Source organism: Barbus barbus (assembly GCF_936440315.1).
Source record: "Barbus barbus genome assembly, chromosome: 31".
NCBI classification, from domain to species: domain Eukaryota; kingdom Metazoa; phylum Chordata; class Actinopteri; order Cypriniformes; family Cyprinidae; genus Barbus; species Barbus barbus.
The window spans coordinates 3,213,142-3,229,517 of NC_136759.1; the positions used below are offsets into that span (position 1 = coordinate 3,213,142).

Here is a 16,376-nt window from a genome sequence, read left to right on the forward strand (position 1 = left end):
CCTTCTCATGGGATTTTAATCATTTTTAAATCTCTCTTTTTTGGCTCATTTGATCTGATACCTAATAATAATGCACACCTTAATATAAGAAGCTTTTCATTTCCAGCCTTCATGAACAATTATAAATCACTTATAAATGATTAAAACAAATTTAATAGTAGTTATTAAGATTGATGTGGTTTGGAATTGGTAAAATGTGCTTGGAAAAAAAAAACACATGATCAGAATATCAACTTGCCTAATAATTATGCACATACTGTATGATGTCTATCAGTATATATAGCATGCAACATGTGATTGAAGTTCTGTGTGTGTGTGTGTGTGTGTGTGTGTGCATGTTTATGTGGTTTATGAGGACACAAATTTGTATAACGACATGGGTATGACAGAGGTGTTACAATATGAAGGTGGTTTATGAGGACACTGCCTATGTCCCCGTAATTCAAAAGGCTTAAAAAACATACTAAATGGTGTTTTTTTTGAAAATCTAAAAATGCACAAAGTCTCCTGTGAGGGCTAAGTTTAGGTGTAGGGTTGGTGTAGGGCAATAGCACACACAGTTTGTTCAGTATAAAAACCATTACGCCTATGGAGAGTCCCCATAAACCACAAAAACCAACATGTGTGTGTGTGTGTGTGTGTGTGTGTGTCAGAGAGAGAGAGATCTGTGGAAAAATAAAACCTTCACCCTACAGAACTGTCATGTGATGATGAAAAAAAATTAAAAACAGAGGAGGGGAAATCCTTGCCATCAGAGTTCAGTCCTGCACCCCTCTGGGTTTTGGGGGGTGTGATGTGTAACCATGGAAACTCCATGTTCTTTGAATAGTAATTTCTGTTTTTTGCACATATTGTAGATCTCGAGATTCTCTTTGATTCTCTTAGCACACATTTATGTTCAAGATCACCACTATTGACTTCCCTGCATGTTTCTGGTCTTGTTGTGAACATTAGACCAGTTCATCAGTGCATGTTCTACCACAGAAAACATCCAGAAAAATATCTAACTCCAAACCCTCTTAATTTTCCGACCTCTATCCACTTGTCATACAGAGACACCTTTGAACATAAAATCGGATAAAATCAAGTCTCACCCAATAATTCTCTCTGAATATGTGTCACTCAGAAATCCATCAGATTATGGAGCTATAGTCAAATTGTGAATTTTTGACACACTTTTTTTGACACTGTGTGTCATTAGATCAATACTCTAAATAAATTACAAATTCTACTCTATTAGTGTTCTCAAATATATAGATATGCTGTATATTACAAAAGGCAAAGCCAAATATTATGTATAGTCATATGAAGAATCAAACACTCGCTAGCAGTCCAGACATCTGTGAAGGCCATATGTTGTAGACGTCTCTTCACCTCCTCAGATTTCTCTTTCATCCTCTCTCTCTGTAAATCCTCCTGCTCCGTGGACTCCATCTGATAACGAGTCTCCAGTCATTTTCAGGCTTTATTTTATTAGTGGCATTTTATCAAAGACTGAGGTCCTCTGAGATGCTCGTTTGATATTTAATCTTTCCATCGTGGCCTGGAGAACACTATTATATGCCGCTGGCTCCGAACTGACGTCTGCGCAGCTCTCACACAGACAGAGTTTATGGATCTTGTCTGTTTGACTATTAAAGTGATTTAATGACTATATTGCAGTCATTTATCTCTCGGTGAGATCAGCGATTCCTGCGTGATTTAACTGGTCAGACAAATTGATGAATTCACATTAGTGTTCACAATCATAAATACTATACTACACTTCTAGTACGCTCATAAAAACAGTCAAGCCATTTCTTTTCCGTTAGTCTCTGGATCAGACAGACTGCACACAAAAATGGCAAGCCTGAGAAAGGATTTGAAGTTTGCAAGGTTTGTGAGATTTCTACAGATTTATATCTTCCACTGAAAGGGCAGAAATAAAAGTTATAAATAATTTGTTTTTGCATGCTGGTCCACGATCATGATAATCCTATAAAGGATTAGCCAGCACAATATTTACTAGAAGTACACACACACACACACACACTAATATATATCTATATATTACATTATATATAGAGATAATATTATATATTTACACACACATATAAAATATTACTTAACAGTACTGTTCAGAAGTTGGTGTTTTAAATATTTATATAAAAATTTAGAATAGTTACATATATAACACAAATTAGCATTTTATTTGGATGAACTAATAAAAAGCAATATAATGCAGATTGACTGATAAGCAGAGCAAGTCCCAGCACATCTTTCCTGAGTGTTCTGCAGGCCCGCATCTCTCTATTTTAATTAAAAACTGAATCAGAGATGTTAAACAATCATTCGCAGACTGGGGAGAAGCGGACAGAATGAAAGAGGAGTGTGTAAATGAACAGTTAATGAACTGAGAGGGCAAGCATGGCAGGCAGACAGAGAAATAAAATGCCAAATCTACATTCAAATAATCAGAGGAATGGTGTTTAAATCCTCAACTACAGGAGCATCTGGACGCTCACGAGGAGCGATTAAACTGAGCAGCGAATGACAGACTGACAGACAGAAAGAAAGCAAATTTTGTGTCTTCACCTTTTGTGTCTTATTTCCTCCTACGGTCCATCTGATGTGATCTCATCTGGTCCAGCTGGAGGACGGGCAGAGGTGATGATCTGGGCCCAGCTGTGTTTCTGTCTTCAGTAATGTCTTCTGATTCCTCTCTCCGGCGAGAAGTCATCTGGTCAGATCAGACGTGTGTGATTAGATGAGAAAGAAGACTGAGAGAACAGAAAAGAGAAAGCGTGACATTCATTTTTTGACTTTATCAGTCTCTGAAGGGTTCGGTGAAAGAAGACACACTGTAAAAAATGGCTGTGAAATCTACAGTTATTTACTGTAGATTCACAGTAACATTACTGTATAAGATTTTTACAGTATAATATTGTAAAGTTTACAGTAAGACCGTAAAAATCACAGTAGTCCAAGCATTACAGTTGAAATCACAGTAGTCAAATCATTACTGTAAAAAATCACAATTTAGCCACTACAGTACTGTAAATAGTAAAGTAAACTACTGTAATTTTCCTTTTTTTATCATATCTTTCTTTGTACCCCTTTCACATGGACGGCCCCAGATTATTGTTGTTCAGAATTCATTACCGGAATATGATATAAATACTCGATGGTGAGCTTTAAGTAAAAGTGTAATATTAATAAATTAAAATGTGTCATGTAACTTGTACTCTGATGCACCTGCTGCAGGAGCTTTCCATTCCATACAATAGATTTTTTATTCTTTTTTTTTATTCTTATTTTTTATTTCAGATTCCAATAATATTTTTTTGTTTGTTTGTTTTGTGACTGTAAATGGGTGTTTGGGTGTAAATGGGTGTTAAAAGGGCAATAAAATATTTGATAAGCCTTATCTTAAACTTCTCCAAAGTCTCCCCTGACATGGTCTAACAATATAGGCTTCATAAACGCATAATTTTTTGAGATGTCATCCTCAGATTTGAAATGAAGCATGACCATTGGTTATAAGTTGCAATAGTATATTCACATAATTATGTATATTAATATTAAAATATTAATATTTTATACATTTAATAAATATATTCTTAATATTTGTTGTTTTTATTTTTGATCTTATATATCTCAATATTAATAACATCTGATTAATTTTGAGTTTTGAACTTGAGCCAAAACTCTCAAGCTTTCTAAGGTTATGTGTCTATTCAGAATGACTTTTATTTTGGGTATAGGCTATGTCATTTGCATTACTTGCCAAAATTGGGGCTGTCTGGTTAACTCATAAATACATACCACCATGGGATTTTTATTTTACAAAAATCAGTGTTATATATTTTTTTTCTTCGGAAGCAGGAGAGATAAACGTGCAAGTTTGCAGAGCTGTTTCTGAGATGCAGGGCGAAATCAAAGCGCCGGCAGAGTGGGCGGGGTTTACCCAGTCTAAACTGTTTTAGAATCTGTGGGAAAAAAGCGCGAAAGAAGCAGCACTTGAATTTCTGACTCGTCGTCAGTGACAGAAACGCTCCGTTAATTCTCAGATTTAAGTTTCTTTATACACGGCTTTGTCTTGTGGTTGTATTTATTTTGTTTTAGTCTTTGTGTTGATATATTTAACTTTTGCCTGAGGAATTGAGCGAAAACGTTTCCGTGAGAGCTCCGACGGAGACGTTTTTACAGCCTTTAACGTTCATGTATTTTTCCCACCCGTGGCCTCTGCCGGAGTTTCCATCTTGGAATCGCGGATCCTTCACCAACTGTTTATCGGGACTTCCAGAAAATCAGTAAGTAAATTTACTATCACTAACGTAAGTTACTAGGAGCAAAAAAAAAAAAAACTTCAGTGCCGAAAGCCACATGTATAAGTTACAGCTAGAGCTATGAGTATAACCAGTTAGCTTGCCATCAAAATGAATTAGCTACTCGTGCAAGCACTGTAATTTCACCACAGCTTCAATTACTGCATTTGTTCGTCATTTGAGCATAAGTTACACAGAAATGAAGTCAGTTTGAAGTCCAAATAAATGCAGTTTATATATATATAATATATAATTTATATACGTTACTTTGACGTAGTTCCCAGCTCAATCCGAACAATTATAGTTAAAAAGTATATCAATTATATATTTTTTTAGAAAATGACCGATAGTTTCACTAGATAACCTAATCCTCAGCTGGGATCCTGCACAGCCCGTTGAAGCACTTCAAAGACCTTTGAAACTGCATTTATTTGGACTTCAAAACGTTGGTTACAATTGAAGTGTTTTCCTACAAAAACGTAATTTCTCTTCCACTGAGGAAAGAAAGACATGGATATCTTGGATGGCATTGGGGTGAGTAAATTATTAGGAAATTTTCATTTTGAGGTGAACTAATCCTTTAATCATGCACTGCTTCGAAGATATGTATGCTCAATTTATGTGGAGAAAATCTTTTATAGAATGTATTGCTATGAAATATAATTTTTGTGATGACTATTGTCTTTACTAAGGAGAGACAATCCTGACTGCAAAAAAATGGATGCTGTCGATCGAGGGGAGGGTCATAATCCCACCTGGTGTTCACATGGCGGACTTCACCACTGCCTTGGCCGCTCTCTTCGCCTGTTACTATGTATTCAACCTAGAGTATCAGGTGGAAGCCAGCACAACACTGGAGTTTGTTCAGAGGTATTTTTTATCTTAAATAGTTTGATTGCAGTGTTAAAGCAAATTGACAATTGAAAAGCTGTTCAAAATCATCTTCTCCCTTTAAAATTAGGGGTGTGAACCGACACTTGTCTCACGGTTCGGTTCGATTACGATTATCATGTCATCGATTCAGTTCAATTCGATATCACAATGCATCGCGATGCACCGCATTCTCAATTAAAACATTTTCTTCAAAAGTGATGTGTGTGCTCGCCTGTTCAAACAGTGACATTCCAGTTGGGAGTAAAGCTTGTTTATGCCATTAAGAAAAGGAAAATCTGTCATATAAATTTTGTTTTAAAGAAATGTTCATTTAAAAAGCAGCGCTCATTAATCAGTGTATTATGTTACCATTAAAGATGCGCGCATCAACTATCGCCGAGTCCGCTGTTGAAGGTGACGATCATCCATTTATAATCAAGCATAACAACACAGAATAATTGTAATTTGACCATCGGGTGGGGATACTTAAGTCAGAGAAAATTATTGGGGCGGGTGGATGATTTATTTTTGGCTACGGATTCGGCGTTGGAGCTCATCCGTGCATCTCTAAAAGCAGTCAGACTCTGCCAGGCGTTAACAGCTCGCGGTGCAAACGGCTAATGTGGTTTATCAAGTTAGTGGTATTACCTCCTGCATATTCTATTTGTGCGTGACATGAGCGCACACAGCGCGTCTTCTGCAGGTCGTGCTTACCAGGTTGTTTATAAAAGCCGAAATGTGCCCAGATGTAGGCTTTAAAAGTAGTTGGAGCATCTTTAATTACTCGCACTCGCATCTCGCCTCCCTCTGCCATTGTATGCTACCGCGACAAAGCACGTACGCGACAAATGCCGTCAGAAAGCGTCAGTACATTATAATCGGTTATGGTCTATTACTGAACCGATACCGAATCGTCCTCGTCTGCATCGCGATACATCGTAGAAACGATAAATTTTTATTTTAAACTTAACGGATTAGTTCACCTCAAAATGAAAATTTCTTAATAATTTACTCACCCCAATGCCATCCAAGATATCCATGTCTTTCTTTCTTCAGTGGAAAAGAAATTAAGTTTTTTGAGGAAACAATAGCAACCAACTGAGTTGGTTGCCATTGAAGTCCATTATATGAAGGAAAAAATCCTGAAATGTTTTCCTCAAACTTATTTTCCACTGAAGAAAGAAAGACATGGATATCTTGGATGTCATTGGGGTGAGTAAATTATTAGGACCTTTTCATTTTGGGGTGAACTAATCCTTCCTCTGATTCATAGGTGTGATTGGCAAAGGACAAAAAAGCAGGAAATATAAGGCACACCTGTCATGACGTGGCCACAGCACGTGTGATTATCCTGGTAGTTAGGACATCGCACAAGATTTGTCAACACAGAAAACATTTAATCACTGGATAGGTTTTGTTCGTTTATTTAAAGTGTGGTTTATGTCAGATGAATGTGCAGAACGCTTTTCAGAGAAGACAAGGCAACGTTATTTTAGTACAATTTACACCCAGCAGTAATTCAGGGGAAAATAAATCTCTGAATGCTTAACGTGAAACTTTGGTATTCGACCTATCATCGTGTCAATTCTCAATTGATTTTGATGGTAATATAAATTTTAATTAATATGCACGAAGAAGGGAGGGAGAGCAAGACAGTTTGAAGACTGTGAGAGTGCGCGGACGGAGGAGGCGCTCTCTCTCTCTCTGCTCGTTCTCTCGTACCCCTTTTCCACCGAAGCAGTTCCAGTGCTGGTTCGGAGCCAGAGCCTAGTTTCGAACCGGTTCTTTGTTTTTCGACATCCAAAGAACCAGCTCCGAACCAGTAAAAGCGGTTCGTAAGTAGCACCAAAACATTGCTGGGCTAGAAGGAAGAACCGTTTGCGTCAGGGGCTGGGGGCGGGGTTACCGTGACCAACAAGACGAACAGAAACTTGGGCCGCCATATTTCAAATAGCAGCTAAACGCTAACACGTTTGATTCGCCGTGTTTGGATGCCGATGTAGGTTCGCAAAGCCATGAACATCAAATAGCACCGCAACGTCTGCCATTGCTGATAGTTTGTTTAGGCTTGTTTGGGGTGAGTAGATAGATCGGCGCTGCGCAGACAGTTCGGTGCAAGGCATATCGGGGTGCTGCGGGAGCGACTGGAAAGCAGACGGCTCTTTATGCTTTTGGGTCGCTCTCACCGTGCTTTAGTGTGTTGTGTGCCGATCGATCGATCTGCGTGGCGCTGATGTACATCGAACAAGCCTGTTGTGCTGCGCTAGTGAACCGAAACATGAAACGTATTCAGTGACGTAAGAGCTGGCTCTGAGCATGTAGAAAAGCAACCGGTTCTTAAAGGGTTCGCCAGTCGAACTAACTAAGAACCAGCTATAGCACTGGCTCTGAACTAGCACCTGGAACTGCTTAGGTGGAAAAGGGGTATCAGTAACATGCGTGGGTTCCTGTCAGAATTGGCGCAGCAGTCAGTCATCTACTCATCAAATAAGGCTTTCCACTTATCACTCCACGCCGGTTCTGTTACTGAAGAATCCAACACGAGACAACGATATGGCGCAACTAAACTGTTACATGATTGGCTGGTAGCATGTTACTCCCTACGTTGCTAGGTTACCAGAGAGTGAGTGCCTTTGTTCATGCAACCAAACTTGCTTCGCAACCTCTGGTTTCTTCTGACGAAGAAAAAAATTAAATATGGAACGTTTTATCGAACGTATTTTTTATTGATATTGATTACATGTCTATCGCGATGCATATTGTTAGTGTTTTATTGCCCACCCTGTTGTGTAAAGTATCTGAGTATCTAAATTGTGTAGGTTGAAGCCTCCTTACAACTTGAATGCTTTAGGAGGACTGTTGAGCATGTACACACTATTTTCCTTTTTACATAAAACCTTTTGGGAGAAATTGAGAGGACCCAATGCGGAGATGTCTGGGGAATATGATTTGCCCTGAAAAAACAAACAAGGAGAGTGGTTTATGTCCTGTAAACAGTTGTGATTTGCTAACCAGTTACTCATTACTTCCTTACTTAGGCCTGTTACTCCAAGGAGCATAGCCCACTGACAATATCTCTCCACTTCATTCTGTTCTGTGCCAGCTTCTCCAGATCTTGCCAGCTCTTTCCATCTCAGCTGTGACACTCCTCCTCCAGGTGTTTCTTGGTCTCCCTCTACCATGTTTACCCTGTGGGTTCCACTGTAGGGCTTTGTGTCATGGAATTATTCATTTTACACAATGTGTGCCCAATCCATCCCCTTTTTCGTTTCTTTATTTCCACTTCTATCTCTGCTTTGCTCTACTCCACAGCTCTTAATTCTTCATTTTTTTCAGGCCATCTGATGTTACGAATATGTCTTAGGCAGTGGTTGAAGAATTGTAGCTTGTTCAGGAGGTTATTTGTTGTTTTCCACATCTCAGATCTTTAAAGGAGTATGGTATTAATGCTTGAGTCGAATAGCCGTAGTTTGGTCTTGAGTGTGATGTTACGTGCTCTTCATTTGGGCCCTATCATGCCAAATGCAGCTCTTGCCTTGCCTATTCTCCTCTTTACATCCCTTTTTGATCCGCCATCACTTGCTACCTACATGGAGTTGACTTCCTTTAGTGGCTGGTGGTTAACCATCAAGCTAACTCCTGTTGAGATGTGAAATGCCTCTGTCAGCTGTCCTTTATGTATGATTCTACATTGCTCACTGCACTTACAGTTATTCATTAATGTGTACATATTGTCCCATCCCCTAACTCCTATACTCATTTTCATAGGTTTTTAGTCAGGATTAATCCTGACTCCAACAAGTGCACAGCCAAGGAGCAGATGAGCAAGACGACTGGGCGAGTGGTGAAGCGGAAGACTTCATACATGAACCCCCATGTAATCTCCTTCATCAGGGACTTCGCGGAGTTCTACTTGCTAACTGACTAGATAAAGGTGAGGTTCTAATAATAGCTTTAATAATAATTATAATATAATTAATAATATAGGTATACGTGGGTATAATATAATATAATTAATCATAATTTGATAATAATAATAATTATGAAGGATACACCGATACCGGTATCGATATCAGGTCGATACTGAGCTCAATGTACTCGTAAAAATGATTTTTGTACTCCGATACCAACAACCGATACCAGGCGTGTAAACAGTGTTTGTGTTTAGAAAACGCGTGAGCTGGTCGAGCGCATCCCTTTAACCAGACGTCATTGGAAAGTTTGTAGTTCAAAGTGCAAAGAAAGTCAAACAAGACATAATGTAGTTTATCTTAACTGACGAGAGAGAGAGACTTGTTGATTGGACAATTTTTATGATGTAGGCCGAAAATGAGCTTCCCCTCTTTGAAAGACCAGCAGCCGCCACTGATGTTGAGCATTCATAGATTTTTATTTTTTTTCCCTGAATTACCGCTGGATGTGAATTGTGCTAAAAAAACGTTGCCTTATGTACTCTGAAAATTGTTCCGCATCAGCTGAAATAAAAACACTTTCAATAAACAAACAAAACTATCCAGTAATTAAATGTTTCCTGTGTTGACAAAAATGTTGTGCAATGTCCTAAACTCCCGGGATAATAAAACGCGTGCCATAGTCCGCTAATGACACGTCCGATTCTCGAACTAATGACTCCTTTGAACCGATTACATTTAATGAATGGTTAAAACAACTGATCTGTCCAACACTGAACTCACGAGATGTCTGAATCGGTGTATAACAAATTGGTAACACTTTACAATATGGTTCCATTTATTAAACTCTAGTTAACTACATTAGTTAACATTAACTATTAATAAACTGCACTTCTACTACATTTATTAATCTTTCTAAATGTTAATTTCACCATTTACTAGTAGCCTACATTATTTAAATAAAAAGTTGTATTTGTTAAAAGAACACTCCACTTTTTTTGGAAATAGGATCATTTTACAACTCCCCCAGAGTTAAACAGTTGAGTTTTACCGTTTTCGAAACCATTCAGCCGATCTAATGTTTTCTTCTTTAATTTCAGGGCTCCAACTACGATTCTAGGTCTCCAAGGTCAGGGCATGCAAGAGGCCATAGATCTTTGTCAAGTGGCAGGGGAAGTTTATTTTCCTTTCTGTTTTAAATGTTCAATGTTTTATTTTATTTCAATATTGCCATAGTGTTATTTATTGCTCTTTAGAATGTGGTAATAATCAGTTATTTGCACGGCTTCAAAGTAGTTCAATTTGTTGACCGTATTGTATCAATTTGCATTATTGTTCCGTCATATCAACCAGTCATGTGGAACTAGTGAATGAACTAGTAACAGTTTGCTCTGTGACTTTACAAAACTTGTAATGAAATAGCCTAGTTTTGTAAAAATTTTCTTCAGTCGTAAATTTAATTTAGCAACAGTAGAATAAGCGGGATAATAGACTTCACGCCATTAGACTATCCAAAGTTAACACACTCCGCTGGGCGTTGTGGCCGCATTACAAACATAGAATGTGCGTTAACTTTGGATGGTATAATGGCATGTTGTCCAATGTCCATTATCCCTTTATGTTGTACCTGTTTTGTCATTCCTGTTCACCAAATGTTTTTTAAATAAATAACTTAACAATTTTCTTATTGTCTGCAGTTGATTGCAATGTTTTAGAATATGGGTGATTCTTTTAATGATGGCTAATATTAAAGTGATACAGTATTTACAATGTACAGTGCGAAACTGTGATTTGCTAGTGATTAACTGTTATCTACTGTTTATAGTACTGTATTGCATACAATACATAAAAACAGTGCTTAACAGTTTTTTGTATGTAAATGCAATTGAAATCACAGTATTTATTTTTTTTCTTCTACAGTAAAACAATCAATACTGTAAATACAACTAAAATCACAGTGTTTAATTGTTTTTTATTTTACAGTGAATACACAAAATACTGTAAATGTAAGTACAGTACCCTTACTGTAAAATGTATTCACAGTTACTTACTGGCAACAATTAGCCAGTAAGTTACTGTAAATACAACTAAAATCACAGTATTTAATTGTTTTTGATTTCACAGTGTATACATAAAATACTGTAAATGGAAGTACAGTACCTTTACTGTAAAACGTATTCACAGTAACTTACTGGCAACAATTAGCCAGTAAGTTACTGTAAATACAACTAAAATCACAGTATTTAATTGTTTTTGATTTCACAGTGTATACATAAAATACTGTAAATGGAAGTACAGTACCTTTACTGTAAAACGTATTCACAGTAACTTACTGGCTAATTGTTGCCAGTAAGTTACTGTAAATTTTACGGTAAATTTTTTACAGTGCAGCACAAGTATTGTGTTTGGATTTATAGATTTGAATTGCTGGCAGTTGTGTGTTTGGACTGATGGACATTAATGTTTTGTATCTTTATGGATGGTAGTGATTACAGTAATGATTCTCATTATATTTTCTAAATTAATGAGATGATTTCTAGTTTTTATAATCTTATAGCAGGGTTGGATCGAATAGGCCTCCAGATCCAGACCAAGAATACAACCAGTATATCAATAGACACCTGAAATTTATCATATATGTATATATACATACATATATATATATATATATAATTTATTATATAGCAAATATTTAATTACATATAATTTAGTTAATTAAAAAATATTTAAAATATAGTTATATTATAATTAAACGTGTATATGTGTGTGTGTGATTTTTGTAATAAATTAATACCTTTATTCAGTATTGATCAAAAGTGACAGTTTAAAGAGTTACAAAAAATATATTTTAAATAAATGCTGTTCTTTTGAACTTTTTATTCATCGAAGAATCCTAAAAATTTGTTTCCACAAAAATATGAAGCAGCACAACTGTTTTCAACACTGATAATAGTCATAAATGTTTCTTGAGCAGAAAGTCTGCATATTAGAATGATTTCTGAAGGATCATGTGACACTGAAGACTGGAGTAATGATGATGAAAATTCAGCTTTGCATCACAGAAATAAATATATTTTTTAAATATATTCACATAGAAAATAGTTATTTTAAATTGTAATACTATTTCACAATTTTGCTGTAATTAGATTTTTTTTTTTAACCTGTTGGCCAATTTTAACGAGCTGAAAGAAAGAAAAATAATGAATTTATTCATTTCAAACATGGAGCCAATTTATAGAGAAGAAAAATATTATCTTTGATGGTGAAGATGCCTCACAACCACAGGCTGAGGCAATAAATAGCTGTAGTACAGTAGAAAGAGACTATAGCGTTATCTGAGATCATCAGAATGACATTAGCTCAGGTCTGAGATCAGTTTAGGTCAGTAAACAAGTTTACAGCAGCTCTGAACTATCAGTAGTATCACTGTTTCTATTTGTTGAAGACGTTCACAGTCAAGAGCAATCAGCAAATTAGTAAAATCATGTAGCTGACCTTGTATACACACTTGTGTGTGTGTGAGAGAGAGAGAGAGAGAGAGAGAGAGAGAGAGCAGTTCGTTTCTTGTCTGTTGGTCACGCTCTAGTTAGCATATCAGATGAATCATCTTTCCGAGGTGTTGGGTCACTGTTAAATTGAACATCTTGGAACCAATTTATTCCATTAGGAGCTCCTAGTCCAGGACCGGAATACTGACAGCCAATTTCAGCTCCTCTAAAGCGTCAAGCATGAAGGAACCGCGACAAAAGATGATAGATTTAGCCAGACAATACACACCATTGGCATGAGATGAGTGTGTGTGGGCGAGTTTTTAGATTTGAGCGGGTTTATGGAGTAAGATCTCACAATGCTACCGCGATTGTATGTCTCTCTCGTCAATAGTACCTCATCCTTTTCATTCACAAATGACTTTGGATTTTAAAAGACTGCAAAAATCCTCTCACAACACGGCATGAGGTCTCATAAAGAGTCCGTAATTGAGGACGAGCTCCGACACGTGTCAACACATCCATTACCGCTTCGACACTCGTCTAATCCCTTCTATTCTCCATCACTAGCCTTTGTGTTTCATTTTCCTTCGTTTGAACAGAGACCACTTGTCTGCACTAAAGAAAGTCAAACACTGTTCCAACTGCTTTCATGAGAAAAGGGTTTCAAATATGGAGCACATTTGGAGGACTTAAAACCGTCCAAAAGTCGTCAGAACTAAAGGTTGAGAGGATTTTTAAAAAAGGTATATCCACCTTTTATGCAACGCGGAAGTAAGCGGTTTTATTTCAATGCTGGAGACTTCCTATTCATTAGCCGACAACTAGAAGATGTGCAGTAAAACTATTTGAGCTACAAACCAGTGTGTTTATCATTTTAGTAATACATTAAAATAATATGAAAACAAATAACAGCTAGCAACATAGGCTGTTTTCTACAGGTACAATAACTGGAAGCTAATGGCACCTGAAATCTTGCAAAACATCCAAGTTAGAAATGGGGGTGCTCGCTCCTAAAGTAAAAATATAAACTGAACAGTTCTAATTCTACATAACATAACTTTTTAAAACTTTTTTTACATGCTACTATAACTTTCAAAGATCTATTTTACCTGATTTGGCAAATCCATATTGCTGAAAAGAAAAAAACAAGTAGAACAGTAGAAACCATCACACTTTGAGCTTAATTAAAGCTAATTTGTGGGGTTCCACAGGGGTCCATCCTTGGCCCAATTTAGTTTTCCCTGTATTTGCTACCCCTTGGGTCAATTTTTTCATTTTTCATTTTTCATTTTTATGCAGATGATATGCAAATTTATCTCCCTCTGAAAAAAAACTGCAAGAACCAAATAGAGTTGTTGCGAAATTGTATACATGACATTAAGTCATGGTTATCTTTCATTTTTTTAAAACTAAATGAAGAGAAAACTGAAGTTGTGTGGTTTGGAGTTCCAAATAATTTTGATGATCTGGGTGATTTAGCCCCCTTTTGTAAGCCATTAGTCCGAAATCTAGGTGTTCTTTTCGACAGTGATCTTAGGTTTGAGAGACAGATTTATTCTGTCCTTAAGTCTTGTTTCTATCATTTGAAATTAATAGCGAAAGTGAAATCATTTCTGTCCACTCGTGATCTCGAAAAGCTCATTCATGCATTTATATTTACAAGACTAGATTATTGCAATGCGTTATATATTGGCATAAATAAAACACCCCAGCAAACATTGAGACGTGTAAAGACCGTTGAAAAGACGTCCCTTCGTCACGTCCCGTTATGGTTGAAAAATAGTTCCGAAATGAAAGTTGAACCGACGTCTTTGACGTCTTCTGGCCGTGAAATGCACGTCTTTTCTGGACGTCCACGGACGTCTAAATAGGTCATCTTCTGGATGTTTATAATATGTACTGCTGCATAATTTACGTGTGTACATTAATATATAAAATAAACACATACCATATTGTCTAACATCGTGAAATGCATTATGTCTCGAGGTTTACACATTTGCTGAACTTGACTAAGGTTCCAAAAAGGTCCAAAAGCGGTCCAGTCCGACCGGGACGTCTATAAAATGTTTTCCCCACGTGTACTTTACAACCAATAACACATTATTTGTGAGCTTAAATATTTTACTTTACCACAAGATACCATGAACTTAACATTTTTGAATAATATCTTCCAGTTATTAAACATTCAAACAAGACACAAGTATTGCAATTTAGTTAAATCTGCGGTAATTGTGTTTTCAGTATTTTTAAATTAATGTGTAGTTTTTAATCAAACAACATAAAAACACAGGATATAAGTATAAACACACCATTCTTTTCCAAAAAAAATCTATTTTATTTTTGTGCTCCACAACATAATTGCATATTTTGTGTGTGTATGTATATTTATTTATAAATTATAACAATAAACAGGTTAAACACTGATTCAGTAACTTTGCCATTGGGTTTACCACCATTTACTTCTTATAACCCCCACCCCCAGCTCTTCCTGGAGCATGTTTCAAGTGTTCCACCATTGCTACGTAAATTTCCAAGTCAGTAGCATTTGGGCTCCACCTCTTCACAGCATCTGAGGGAAGAGAATATGAATGTAAAAAGCAAGAAGTTAAACAAGCACTCATTTAGAAAGTGTTTTTGTTAATCAAACTAATTGTACAATGCAGTCGAACAAGACTTCAAAATTCAAAATGAAGACTTAATTCATGACACAGGATGTTGATTTCATACATGTCCACATATGAGTACACTGGGACTAAAAACATGTTTATTATGCGTTTGGACATTTCTGATAAAAATAGGTATTTTAAATAAATAAGACACAAGGAACATACAATGTGTGTCACAAATTACCTTGTATTATATTATATAAAGGTGTAGCCTTGAATGCCTTCTTTTCCAGCTGGCCACCACCCCTCATGTTGAATTTTGCCATTAAGGCATTTGACATGATTCTGAGAAATAAACAATTCAGGATTTACTTCATAATATTAAAATGCATTGCAAATTAGCAGTACTGTGCAGCTTGCCAGTTGCATGCAGTGTATGCAGTGTTAAAACATACACTTTCACAACCACTAGTCTATCATGTAATAAGTGCTCTGTCCCTATCCAAAGTTGTGACACGTAATGACTCATTAATTTCTTACACTAACATTATGGTTTTTATATCTTGTTTAAAGTCCTACGAACAGCCTGATTTAGCACAGACATTAAAACTTCAACACAAAAACTGGCAATTATATAAGTAGATATAATGTGTGACAGAATTATAGTATTATCAAAGGTTGAGGTCATTATTGTAGCTACTGTTATTATTGTAATTTTTTCTGAAATATGACAGCTAAACACACAAACACTGCTAGGTAAATACATACCTGTTCATGACTTTGTTTACACAGTCTCTGACTGACATTCCGCCAACTCTGGACAGTTGCTGAACCTAAAAGTGACACCACAATCAAAAGAAATGTAATATGATATTTAAATAACACTTAACTGTGTGTGCACGTACATATGCATTTATGTATATCTGGAAATATACCCAAAATCCTCATCACATTTTAAATTTACACAGATCCACTTCTTTTGGTCATCTTTCATGCACTCTTCAAAGGATTTCAGGTCACTTTCAGACTCTAGTCTCGTAAATGATGATGACGACTTTCCAGGGTCAAGAATGGCAGCAAGTTGCTGAAGTTCCTCTTTTAGGTCAAACAGCAGGCTAAACACTTTCCTTTGGAATCCTGATAGAGAAATCATTACATTAACATGTATTTTACACATATCTGGACACT

The 16,376-nt window shown here is 36.5% G+C and overlaps 1 long non-coding RNA gene across 1 annotated transcript; it reads right to left on the reverse strand.

Annotated features, from left to right (window-relative positions):
* Positions 1 to 15,098: 15,098 nt before the first annotated feature.
* LOC306851410 lies at positions 15,099 to 16,229 on the reverse strand. The gene is made up of 4 exons (XR_013782491.1): positions 16,153 to 16,229; positions 15,957 to 16,021; positions 15,433 to 15,533; positions 15,099 to 15,151 (listed from the first exon to the last, which is right to left on the reverse strand). It is a non-coding gene; the product is annotated as an uncharacterized lncRNA (long non-coding RNA).
* Between the last annotated feature and the right edge of the window lie 147 nt (positions 16,230 to 16,376).